The following is a 13,345-nucleotide window of genomic DNA, read 5'->3' as shown; positions in this document are numbered from 1 at the left end:
CGAAGGTCGGTGGATGAATGTCCATGACTGCTGAAGTGTTCCCCGACTGGGAGGGAACCCTCCTGTTTGGCGATTGTTGCGCGGTGTCCGTTCATCCGTTGTCGCAGCATCTGCATGGTCTCGCCAATGTACCATGCTCTGGGGCATCCTTTCCTGCAACGTATGAGGTAGACAACGTTGGCCGAGTCACAGGAGTATGAACCATGCACCTGGTGGGTGGTGTCCTCTCGTGTGATGGTGGTATCTGTGTCGATGATCTGGCATGTCTTGCAGAGGTTACCGTGGCAGGGTTGTGTGGTGTCGTGGACGCTGTTCTCTTGAAAGCTAGGTAATTTGCTGCGAACGATGGTCTGTTTGAGGTTGGGTGGCTGTTTAAAGGCGAGTAGTGGAGGTGTGGGGATGGCCATAGCGAGGTGTTTGTCCTCATTGATGACATGTTGAAGGCTGCGGAGAACATGGCGTAGTTTCTCCGCTCCGGGGAAGTACTGGACGACAAAGGGTACTCTGTTGGTTGCGTCCCGTGTTAGTCTCCTGAGGAGGTCTATGCGATTTTTTGCTGTGGCCCGTCGGAACTGTCGATCGATGAGTCGAGCGTCATATCCCGTTCTTACTAGGGCGTCTTTCAGCGTCTGTAGGTGTCCATCGCGTTCCTCCTCGTCTGAGCAGACCCTGTGTATTCGCAGGGCCTGTCCATAGGGGATGGCCTCTTTGACGTGGTTAGGGTGGAAGCTGGAAAAGTGGAGCATCGTGAGGTTGTCCGTGGGCTTGCGGTAGAGTGAGGTGCTGAGGTGCCCGTCTTTGATGGAGATTCGTGTGTCCAAGAAAGAAACTGATTCTGAGGAGTAGTCCATGGTGAGCTTGATGGTGGGATGGAACTTGTTGATGTTATCGTGTAGTCTCTTTAGTGATTCCTTGCCGTGGGTCCATAGAAAGAAAATGTCGTCGATGTATCTGGTGTATAGTGTTGGTTGGAGGTCTTGTGCAGTGAAGAAGTCCTGCTCGAACTTGTGCATGAAAATGTTGGCGTATTGGGGTGCGAATTTGGTCCCCATGGCTGTTCCGTGTGTTTGGGTAAAGAACTGGTTATCGAAGGTGAAGACATTGTGATCCAGGATGAAGTGGATGAGTTGTAGGATGGCTTCCGGAGATTGGCTGTTGTTGGTGTTGAGTATTGATGCTGTCGCAGCGATGCCGTCATCGTGGGGGATACTGGTGTATAGTGCCGAGACGTCCATCGTGGTGAGAAGTGTTCCTGGTTCAACTGGTCCGTGGGTACTGAGTTTTTGTAGGAAGTCTGTAGTGTCGCGACAGAAGCTGGGGGTTCCCTGTACGATGGGTTTCAGGATGCCCTCGATGTATCCAGAGAGGTTCTCACACAGGGTTCCGTTGCCTGATACGATAGGACGTCCGGGTGTGTTGGCTTTGTGTATCTTTGGGAGGCAGTAGAAGTCTCCCACGCGGGGAGTACGTGGGATGAGAGTGCGTAGGATGAGAGTGATAGGATATTATGATCACGCATCCACAGACGATTCTTACCTATAAGATTACTAATTAACCCTATCTCATTACACAGTACTAGATCTATAATAGCCTGTTCCCTAGTTGGTTCCTCAATATATTGTTCTGGGAAACTGTCTTGAATGCATTCCATGAACTCGTCCTCCAAACTACTTTTGCCAATTTTGTTTGCACAGTCTATATGAAGATTAAAGCCTCCCCACAAGTATTGCGTTACCCTTGTTACATACTCCTCTAATTTCCTGATTTATACTCTGTCCAACACTATAACTACTGTTAGGGGGCCTATAAACTACTCCCACCAGTTTTTCCTGCCCCTTGTTATTTCTTAACTCCACCCATACTGATTCTACATCCTGATTTTCTGAGCTAAGATCCTTTTTCTCTACTGCCTTTGTCTCATTCTTTATTATCAGGACTATCCCCCCCCCCGCACCCCGCACCCCTACCGGCTTTTCCATTTTGTCCTTCTTTCCTAAGAATCAAGTACCCTGGAATATTTAGTTACAAACCTTGGTCACCCTGCAACCACGTCTCAGTAATGGCTATTAGATCAAACCCATTTATTTTTATTTGTGCTATTAATTCATCTATCTTGTTATGAGTGTTTTGTGCATTCAGATATAGCGCCCATAATTTTAACTTTTTGCTATTTTTCCCTGATGTGACCTTAATCATTAATGCCCTATATTCTTTGTTAAACTCTCTGTTCCTTCCTGACACACTCTGCTTGTTTTTACCCAAATCACTACTCTGATCCACAGCCTTGACTTTTCTCTTTGGTCTTACAAATTTACCCTTACCCGAACCCGCCCCACTCTCATTAATTTAAAACCCTATTAAGGGACCCATATTACTTTTAGTCATCCTCTTTCTCTTACTATACTGGCAAAAATCTTTAGTGTTGTCCTTGATATCCCTCGCAAGTTTATTTTTCGCCTTTCTTTTTTGCAGTTCTAACTAGTTTCTTTGTATCCCTTTGCTGTTTTTGATATCTCTCCCAGTCAGTGGGATCTCCACTGTTCTTTTCATTTGTATATGCCCTTTCTGTTATACTATCTCTCACTTCTTTTGTTGACCAGGGTTGTTTAATTACGCAAATAGAGCTGTTGCCCTTTAGGAGTATGTACCAGTCTTGAATCGAACTACTTATTTTTTTTTCAAAAAATATACTTAATTCATAAAATTTGCAACAATACATACAATACAGTTGTTGTATCACATTCCAAACGTACACAATACAGATTATACAATTTGCAGGTTACATCAAGTACAGTTCAAATGATTCCAACAATACAGTTACACACTGTACATAATTACAGTTCATGACACTCTAGGGTGCCTCATTGCATTACACTCAATACAGATTATTGATTACAGGTACGTTACAAATTCATTACAGGTACATTACATCAATTTGCATTTTACATTCTGCCCGAGGGTTTTTTTTCCCTGATTGCAGCCCCTCGGTATACAATGGTGGGAAGGCTCTAAACGGTTGTCTTTCCCCAGAGCCTTTGCGTCCCTGAGCACGTAGTCCTGGACCTTGGATGTGCCAGTCTGCAACACTCGGTCGAGGACAGCTCTTTGCACTGGAAGACCAGCAAGTTTCAGGCAGACCAAAGGGCGTCTTTCACCGAGTTGATGGTCTTCCAGCAGCAGTTGTTGTCCGTCTCAGTGTGCGTCCCCGGGAACAGCCTGTAGAGCACAGAGTCCTGTATTACGGAACTGCTCGGGATGAACCTGGGCAGATACCACTGCATCTCTCTCCAGGCCTTCTTTGCAAAGGCACATTCCAGAAGGAGATGGGTGACGGTCTCGTCTCCAATGCGGCCTCCTTGGGGACAGCGCGCGGTGACACTGAGGGCCCGATTTTACCAGGGGTGCGGGTTCTCAGCGGGTGGTCAGTCGGGCTTGTGAAAAACGCGCCGTCCGAATTGAGTGCGTTGCGCGCGCGATCGCGGCATAATTGAGGCAATTAGCCGGCAGGTACGGGTTCCCCGCTTCTCAGCTGCGTGCCGGCGGCCTGCGCATGCGCATTGACGTCTGAGCGATGGTGGAGCTCTATTTAAAGGGGCAGTCCACCAAAGCCCTTCCAGCCACAACCTAGAGTCCATGCAGGATGGAGGAGCGCAGGGGTAAGGCTGCTCCCCGATTCACGGACCACGCCCTCCAGGTCCGTATGAGGAGGGAGACGCTGTTCCCCACCAATGGAAGGAGGTGCCCTGGCAGCGCCACCAAGAGGGCATGGGAGGAGGTGGCGTCGGAGGTCACGGGAGGAGGTGGCGTCGGAGGTCACAAGCAGGGGCAACACCACCCGGACTTGGATTCAGTGCCGGAAGAGATTCAATGACCTCACCAGGTCCGGGAAAGTGAGTACACTAACGCACTCTGCGTCACTCCGTCTTCCACATCACCTCAAACACCTCACAACCCCATCTCCACTGACAGCACAGCACTCCCGCACCAATCCACACAGCCACCCAACTATCATCCTCACAGTGCGTGCACGTACCCACCGTCCCTGTCCCCACTCGCCCACTACCACACACCCCAATGCCCATACAATGGGATGGCCATGTGGCACACGCATCCTCCCATCCATCTGCCACACGCTCAACCCACTCACACCAATGCTTGAAGCGTCTCACATTGCAATCATCACTCAATAACGTTTTTGTGTTTTGCCCTCACAGGAGAAGAGGTGCAAGAACGCACGTGAAAGGGCAAGCACCGGAGGGGGCCCGCCACACGAGGTGGCTCTGACAGACGCCGAGGTCGAGGCTTTGGAGATCAGCCACATGCTAAATTGCCTGTCCGTGGCGGATGGCGAGGCTGGTTCTGGCGAAACGGCCGGTAAGGGAAAGCTGGCACTCAGCACTCATGAGCGCGAATGATGTTAGCATCACATGGCATATGCCGCACCGCCACATTTGGTCACATGCCTGATATTGCCCTCTGTTGTCTTGCAGGGCCGTCTGCGATCGACGTTTCCGTTGAGGGCGATTCCTCAGAGGACATGCCCATCTCTGAGGGTGCATCGTCACACATGAGCCTTGCATCCGCCAGCGCAGATACACACACCTCGGTGGGTCCCCCCCCTCAGTTAGTTGGGATTGCACATGGTGAGTCACCGCGCACACGTGAGCATGAGCAGACCCTGGTGGCAGGGTCAGCCGCGGAGGGTCCACGTCGGTGGGAGCACTCTTCTCCAGGCTCTGCTCAGCCGGACCCAGATGCTGAACCCAGGGGGCCACCAGTCAAAAGGAGAGTCGTCAAGGGGCACCAGCACATTGCCGAGGTACTGGGAGAGGTGCCACGCGCATTCTCCACAATCGCACGGAGGATGGAGGAGTCCAACTCCTGCATGAGGGGAATGGTGGCACAGGTGCAGGAGGGTATCGCCGAGATAGTGTCGCAGGGACGTGAAGGCATCTCTGAGATAGTGTCGCGGGTAGGTGTGGGAACATCTGCGGTGGAGGACAGGCTAGCCTCCCTCGAGCGTCACGCACAGCTCACCAATGAGTCCATCCAGGCCCTCACAACGGCTGTTCGGATTCAGGGTGAGCAACATTCTGCCGCCATCAACACGTTGACAGATACATTGGAGGTGGCCTTGCAAGGTCTCACCCACGTCATCCAAACTGCCGTCCAGCAGGGTGGAAGGGGTGATGTGGGCCTTGGCCATGAGAGGGAAGATGGTGAACGGGGAAATGGAAGTGTGGACGCTACTCAAGGCGCCCCCACGTCTCACCCATTGCCCCCCTCTCAACCAGTGCCCGCAATAGTCCATCCACTCCAGGTGGCCGAGTCTGCCCCTGCACAGGTGCAGGAGGAGCAGTCTGTGGAGGTGCCCTCACGGGCACCGAAACCCAGGAGGCGTCGGCCCAAAGCATCTACCAGGTCAGGGAACGAACAGGAGCAACCTGCCACCACCTCTGCTGGAGCCACAGGGGTAGCACCACGTAGGGGTACCAGGAAACGAAAACCCAAAGTTCCGTGAGCACACAGGGATTGCACCAGGGTGTTTGTCTATTTGTTATCTTTTTATTTCCAGTCTTTGAATGGCAACACAAAATAAACTCACTTTTTCTCACCAATGCTGCCACCTCTTGTCCATAATTCTGCGGCTTGTGCAATATGTCCCTTCCGTGCGCCTCATCATGACGACGACCACCCCGTCCCACCCATTGGGCATAATACAGTGGGTGCAGGTGTACAGGCACCACTCTTCTGTGGAGGGAGCCTGTATGGACCCTCGTCTGTGCACGTCATGACATGTGAACGCCTCACACAGTGTGATGTTAGGAGAACCGTTGGCATATGAGTGCCTCCCTGGCCTGACGAGCACGCAAGTGAGCCGGTGTTCGGGCCATGGGTCGTTCCTCCTCCTCTCGCTCGTACTCCTCCTCTTCCTCCTCCTCCTCCTCATTGTCGTCCTCAATGTGGGTGGCGGGTGTGCATGGGGCCTCCTCCAGCGGCACCCCTCTCTGTAGTGCCATGTTCTGCAGGGCACAGCAGACAACTATAATTCGTCCCACTCGGAGTGGCGTGTATTGGAGCACTCCCCCGGAACGATCAAGGCACCTGAAGCGCATCTTGAGCAGCCCTATAGCCTGCTCAATTGTAGACCTGGTAGCAATGTGGCTGTCATTATATCGACGCTGCGGCTCGGTATTGGGGTTCCTCAGAGGTGTCATAAGCCACGTGTGCAGGGGATATCCCTTGTCGCCGAGGAGCCAGCCATTTCTGGTGTTGGGTGCGTGGAAGAGGGGCGGGACGGTGGACTCCCTGAGGACGAAGGCATCGTGGCAGCTGCCAGGGTATCTGGCGCACACGTGTAGGAATCTCTGGCGGTGGTCACAAATGAGCTGGGCGTTCATGGAGTGATACCCTTTCCTGTTGATGAACAGCCCTGGCTCATGTGGAGGTGCCCGTATTGCTATGTGGGTGCAATCGATTACACCCTGCACCCGTGGGAAGCCAGCCACATCATGGAATCCAAACGCCCTCTCCGTCTGGTTGCGCTCATCCATGGCGAAGTTGATGTAGGTCGAGGCCCTGCGGAACAACCCATCGGTGACCTGCCTTATGCACTTGTGTGCAGACGACTGAGAGACCCCGGTGATGTTCCCCGTGGCACCCTGGAAGGATCCGGAGGCGAAGAAGTTGAGGGCAGTGGTGACTTTGACGGCGACGGGTAAGGAGATGCTGCTTGGTCCATCCAGGAGCAGCTCGTCATTAAGGAGGCTGCAGATGTCGGTGACGACCTGGCGAGTGACTCTGAGCCTACGTATGCACTGCTGCTCAGAGAGGTCCATGAAGCTGAGCCTCGGTCTGTAGACCCTGTGGGGAGGGTAGTGCCTCCTGCGACGCATCTCTCTCTGCGGTTGACTTCCATCCTGCTCCTGTGCAGGTGGATGTGCCACAGCACCGTGTTGTGGGGATGCACGTCTCTGAGGCGGACGGCGTGGACTGCGAGGCTGCTGAGGCTGGTCATGCTGTTCGTCCTCCGAGGATGTCAACGCAGCACCCATCTGGCAGGTGTAGGTCTGTGGGGTTGTGCACGGTAGAAAAGTGTGTCCTCGCACAGGGGTTGCAGTTCCACGCCGGTGAATCTTCTTGCTTGGAGGAGGGTGGTGGAGGGCAGGCGTTGCCCAATGTTACGGAGTGTCCTCCTGCGTTGGTGAAGGCTCTCCCCCCCCCCACCTGTGGAATGCACCTTGGCAGCTGCCATGGGCTGCTGGCTGCAACACGTCCGTTGGAAGTGAGAGTGTTTCCCCCAGTATGGGAAACAGTCTCATTTCACCGTAAAATCCCACACTTGTTAAAAAAATAGCTCAATCAGGTCATTTAATGACCTGATATAGCTACATAAATACTCTCAAGTGGAACCCCACTGGCTTTAATTGCCTGTGGGATACCCACCTGCGGGGTCTGCGCGCACACGACAGCACGTCGGCGTGGAACCCAGAAGTGGGCGGGATCGAGGCGCGATCCGGTCCCGCACCTGGATTTCGGGATTTTCGGGGCCCCCCCGCCGAGAACGCATCCGATAGCGGGTGCTAAAATCGGGCCCTGAGACTCCGGGAATGCATGAAGGATCTGACGGGAAGGGCCCTTCTCACCACCAGCCAAGCTAGGTCTTGGTGCTTGTTTGACAGCTCTGGTGATGAGGCATTCTGCCAAATGACATTGACAGTCTGCTCAGGGTACCAACCAACTGGATCCACCATCTCCTTTTCCCACAGGGTCTCGAGGACGTTACATGCGGACCACTTGCTGATCGCCTTGTGGTCAAAGGTGTTTGTCTGCACAAACTTTTCCACGAAGGACAGGTGGGGTGGAACGGTCCAACTGGATGGAGTGTTCCGTGGCAGCGTGGCCAGGCCCATCCTTCTCAACACCGGGGACAGGTAGAATCTCAACACGTAGTGGCACTTTGTGTTTGCGTACTGAGGGTCTATGCACAGCTTGTTGCAGCCGCACACAAAGGTGGCCATCAGGATGAGGGCCACGTTGGGCACGCCTTTCCCCCCTTTCTCTGGAGATTTGTACATCGTGTCCCTGCGGACACGGTCCATTTTTGATCTCCAGATAAAGTGGAAAATGGCTCGGGTGACTGTCGCGGCGCAGGAGCGAGGTATGGGCCAGACCTGCGCCACGTACAGCAACACTGAGAGCACCTCGCACCTGATGACCAGGTTCTTGCCCATGATCGATAGGGATCGTCAATCCCACAGTCCCAGTTTCTGCTTCACCTTAGCAATCCACTCCTCCCAGTTTTTGGTGCACGCCCCTGCCCCCCCGAACCAGATCCCTAGCACCTTCAGGTAATCCGACCTGATGGTGAAGGGGACAAAGGATTGGTCAGTCCAGTTCCCAAAGAACATGGCCTCGCTCCTGGTACGATTTACCCTGGCCCCCGAGGCCAGTTCGAACTGGTCGCAGATGCTCTTGAACACCTCCCACTGTTCATCTGTATTTTTACCCATTAACAGTTCTGCCCAGTCCACTGTGGTCAATTTCTGCCTCATCCCTTCAAAGTCATAGAGTCATAGAGTTATACAGCAAGGATAGAGGCCCTTCGGCCCATCGTGTCCACGCCGGCCATCAGCCCTGTCTACTCTAATCCCATATTCCAGCATTTGGTCTGTAGCCTTGTATGCTATGGCATTTCAAGTGCTCATCCAAATGCTTCTTGAATGTTGTGAGGGTTCCTGCCTCCACAACCCTTTCAGGCAGTGAGTTCCAGACTCCAACCACCCTCTGGGTGAAAAAGTTCTTTCTCAAATCCCCTCTAAACCTCCCGCCTTTTACCTTGAATCTATGTCCCCTTGTTATAGAACCCTCAACGAAGGGAAAAAGCTCCTTAGTATCCATCCTATCTGTGCCCCTCATAATTTTGTACACCTCAATCATGTCCCCCCTCAGCCTCCTCTGCTCCAAGGAAAACAAACCCAATCTTCCCAGTCTCTCTTCATAGCTGAAGCGCTCCAGCCCTGGTAACATCCTGGTGAATCTCCTCTGCACCCTCTCCAAAGCGATCACATCCTTCCTGTAGTGTGGCGACCAGAACTGCACACAGTACTCCAGCTGTGGCCTAACCAGTGTTTTATACAGCTCCATCATAACCTCCTTGCTCTTATATTCTATGCCTCGGCTAATAAAGGCAAGTATCCCATATGCCTTCTTTACCACCTTATCTACCTGTTCCGCCGCCTTCAGGGATCTGTGAACTTGCACACCAAGATCCCTCTGACCCTCTGTCTTGCCTAGGGTCCTCCCATTCATTGTGTATTCGCTTGCCTTGTTAGTCCCTCCAAAGTGCATCACCTCGCACTTTTCCGGGTTAAATTCCATTTGCCACTGTTCCGCCCATCTGACCAACCCATCTATATCGTCCTGCAGACTGAGGCTATCCTCCTCGCTATTTACCACCCTACCAATTTTTGTATCATCAGCGAACTTACTGATCATACCTTTTACATTCATATCCAAGTCATTAATGTAGACCACAAACAGCAAGGGACCCAGCACCGATCCCTGTGGTACCCCACTGGCCACAGGCTTCCAGTCACAAAAACAACCTTCGACCATCACCCTCTGCCTTCTGCCACTAAGCCAGTTTTGTATCCAAAGTGCCAAGGCACCCTGGATTCCATGGGCTCGTACCTTCTTCACCAGTCTCCTGTGGGGGACTTTATCAAAGGCCTTACTGAAATCCATGTATACCACATCCACTGCGTTACCCTCATCCACACGCCTAGTCACCCCCTCAAAAAATTCAATCAAATTAGTCAGACATGATCTTCCCTTGACAAAGCCATGTTGACTATCCCTGATTAATCCTTGCTTCTCCAAGTGGAGACTAATTTTGTCCTTCAGAATTTTTTCCAATAATTTTCCTACCACTGATGTTAGGCTCACTGGCCTGTAGTTCCCCGGTTTTTCCCTACTCCCCTTCTTGAATAATGGTATTACATTAGCGGTTCTCCAGTCCTCTGGCACATCCCCTGTGGCCAGAGAGGTTCTGAATATATGTGTCAGAGCCCCCGCAATCTCCTCCTTTGCCTCACACAGTAGCCTGGGATACATTTCGTCCCGGCCTGGGGATTTATCCATTTTTAGGCCTGCTAAAACCGCCAATACCTCCTCCCGCTCGATGTTAATATGTTCGAGTATATCACAGTCCCCCTGCCGTATTTCTATGTCTACATCGTCCTTCTCCATAGTGAAAACAGATGCAAAAAATTCATTTAGAACCCCTCCTACATCTGCCGGCTCCACACACAGATTGCCATTTTTGTCCCCAAATGGGCCCTATTTTTTCCCTAGTCATCCTCTTACCCTTAATATACTTATAAAACATCTTAGGATTTTCCTTTATTTTGCTCGCCAGTGTTATTTCATGGCCCCTCCTTGATCTCCTAATTTCTTTTTTAAGTATCCCCCTGCACTTTTTGTATTCCTCTAGGGCTTCCTCCGTCTTTAGCCTTTTGTATCTGCCAAAAGCCCTCCTTTTTTTCCTAATCCATTCTCGTATATCCCCTGACATCCAAGGTTCCCTGGAGTTCTTGGAACCACCCTTGACCTTTACGGGAACATGTTGCCATTGTATGGTCTCAATCTCCCTTCTGAAAGACTCCCATTGCTCCGATGCGGATTTTCCTACAAGCAGCTGATCCCAGTCCATTTTGGCCAGATCCTGCCTTATCCTATTAAAATCGGCCTTCCCCCAATTTAGAACCTTTATTTCCCGCCCCTCCCTGTCCTTTTCCATGACCACCTTAAATCTCACCAAATTATGGTCACTGTCACCAAAGTGCTCACCTACTAGCACTTCTTCCACTTGGCCGGCCACATTCCCTAGAATTAGGTCCAGTACCGCCCCCTCTCTTGTAGGACTTTCTACATGCTGGCTCAAAAAGCTCTCCTGGATGCACGTTAAGAATTTTGTACCCTCTAAGCCTTTTACACTCTGAGTATCCCAGTTAATATTGGGGAAGTTGAAATCCCCCACTATTATTACCCTATTATTTGCACAATTTTCTGAGATTTGCCTACATATCTGTTCCTCTATCTCCCCCTGATTGTTTGGGGGCCTATAGTACACTCCCATCAAAGTGCTTGCCCCCTTTTTGTTTTTAAGCTCCACCCATATGGCCTCATTTGAGGAACCTGCTAATATATCATCCCTCCTTATGGCAGTAATTGATTCTTTAATTAATATTGCGACCCCCCCTCCTCTTATACCTCCCCCTCTGTCTCGCCTGAAGATTCTGTACCCCGGAATATTGAGCTGCCAGTCTTGCCCCTCCCTCAACCATGTCTCTGTGACAGCAACAATATCATACTCCCATGTGTTTATCAACACCTTCAGTTCATCCACCTTATTCGCAAGACTCCTTGCATTAAAACAGATGCCATCCAGCCTTGCCCTCACATATTTGCCCTGTCTTCCAAGCTGACTTGTTTTTTTCTCTATATTTGGCTGCACATCACCTTACCTAAATTTAAAACCTTGGTTCGTGACTCAACCTTCACCTTCTCAAACTTAATATCAAATTCAATCATGTTATGGTTACTATTAGCTAGGTGTTCCCTTACCATTAGATTGTTGACTAATTCTGGCTGATTACTCATCACTAAATTTAAGATGGCCTGTTCTCTTGTCAGTTCAAGAACATATTGTTCCAGAAAACTCTCTTGGATACACTCAAGAATTTGCTGCCTTTGGGCCCTGAGCAGTTCTGCTTCTCCCAGTCTATGTGAAAATTAAAGTCACCCATTATAATCACTCTGCTTTTGCAACAAGCTTCTCTGATCTCTGTATTTATGCATCCTGCTATTTTATCACTACTGTCAGGAGGTCTATAGACATCTCCCACCAAAGTCTTACATTTTTTGCTATTCCTCAATTCTACCCAAAGAGTTTCTACTTCCTGCTCATCCTTACTGATATCCCTTCTTTCCAATGCTGTAATGGTGTCCCTTGTCGATATTGCTGCACCTTCTCCTTTTTCATTTTCCTTATCCTTTCTGAAGACTTTCTAACTTAGAATATTTTTCTCCTAGTCTTGCCCAGTTTGTAGCCAGGACTCAGTGGTGGCCTCTACATCATACCATTTAAGTTGGATTTGCGCTTCTAATTCACTTGTTTTATTCCGTATGCTATGTTCATTTGTGTATAGAATTCTTATTTGGGCAACGAATCCTACCCAGCCCATTTGTCTTGATGCTGTTTTTCTCATACTTTTTAACTTATCACATTCCTTGTTTGTCATCATTCCTGTTGTATTTTTATAAGTTATTTTGTGATTATTTCCTATATTTTATCTGAACCTTAAGTGTTTATGTTATTTTAGATGAATTAATGGCATAAATAAAGATAAATGGGTTTGATCTCGTAGCCATTACTGAGGCGTGGTTGCAGGGTGGCCAAAATTGGGGACTAAATATTCCAGGGTACTTAACTTTTAGAAAAGATAGGCAAAATGGAACGGGGTGGGGGGGGGATGGTGGAGGTGGGCAAACCCTAATAATAAAGGATAAGATAAAGACAGTAGTGAGAAAGGAACTTAGTTCAGAAAATCAGAATGTAGAATCAGAATGGGTGGACCTAAGAAATAACAAAATGCAGAAAACACTGGTGGGAGTGGTTTATACGCCCCCTAGTCATAGTGTTGGAGAGAGTATAATTCAGGAAATTGCGGAGCATCTAACAAGGGTAACAAAATAATGGTGTGGGACTTTAATCTTAATGGAATGCATTCGCGACAGTTTTCTAGAACAACATGTCGAGGAACCAACTGGGGAACAGGCTATTTTAGATCTAGTATTGTGTAATGAGACAGGGTTAATTAGTAATCTTATACATAAAGATCCTCTGGTGAAGAGTGAACATAATATGATAGAATTTTACATTGAGTTTGAGAGTGATGTAGTTAAGTCTGAAGCTAGGGTCTTAAATTTAAACAAAGCCAATTATGTAGGTATGAGGGGCGAGTTGGCTAAGGTAGATTGGGAAATTAAATTAAAAGATAGAACGATTGATAAGCAATGGCAAACATTTAAAGAAATAATTCATAATTCTTACTCTCTATCTCTTTCGTCATTCAGGGTGCTCCGGCTTTGGTTGGATAACAAGGGAGGTAGGCACACCCACTTACCTCTGCTTTGATTTGACAGCCCACAACTTCCGGGCTCCACAATTGAAAAATGTTTTGCAAATCATATTTAAGGTTTGGAATTCATTAGTTGTTTCATTTAATACATTCTGTGTTACTTGTATGACAGCATATTTGTTTTTTATTCGTTCATGGGA

General features: G+C 49.6%; 1 pseudogene; it reads right to left on the bottom strand.

The window, feature by feature from the left end:
* The window catches only part of LOC137323212 (transcriptional activator protein Pur-alpha-like), a 57,871-nt pseudogene extending 46,276 nt beyond the window's left edge, over positions 1 to 11,595 (bottom strand).
* Positions 11,596 to 13,345: the final 1,750 nt, after the last annotated feature.

Source organism: Heptranchias perlo, chromosome 6, assembly GCF_035084215.1.
Source record: "Heptranchias perlo isolate sHepPer1 chromosome 6, sHepPer1.hap1, whole genome shotgun sequence".
NCBI classification, from domain to species: Eukaryota; Metazoa; Chordata; class Chondrichthyes; order Hexanchiformes; family Hexanchidae; genus Heptranchias; species Heptranchias perlo.
Note: the sequence above shows the minus strand (reverse complement) of the source record. Positions and strands in the feature narration are given on the sequence as shown.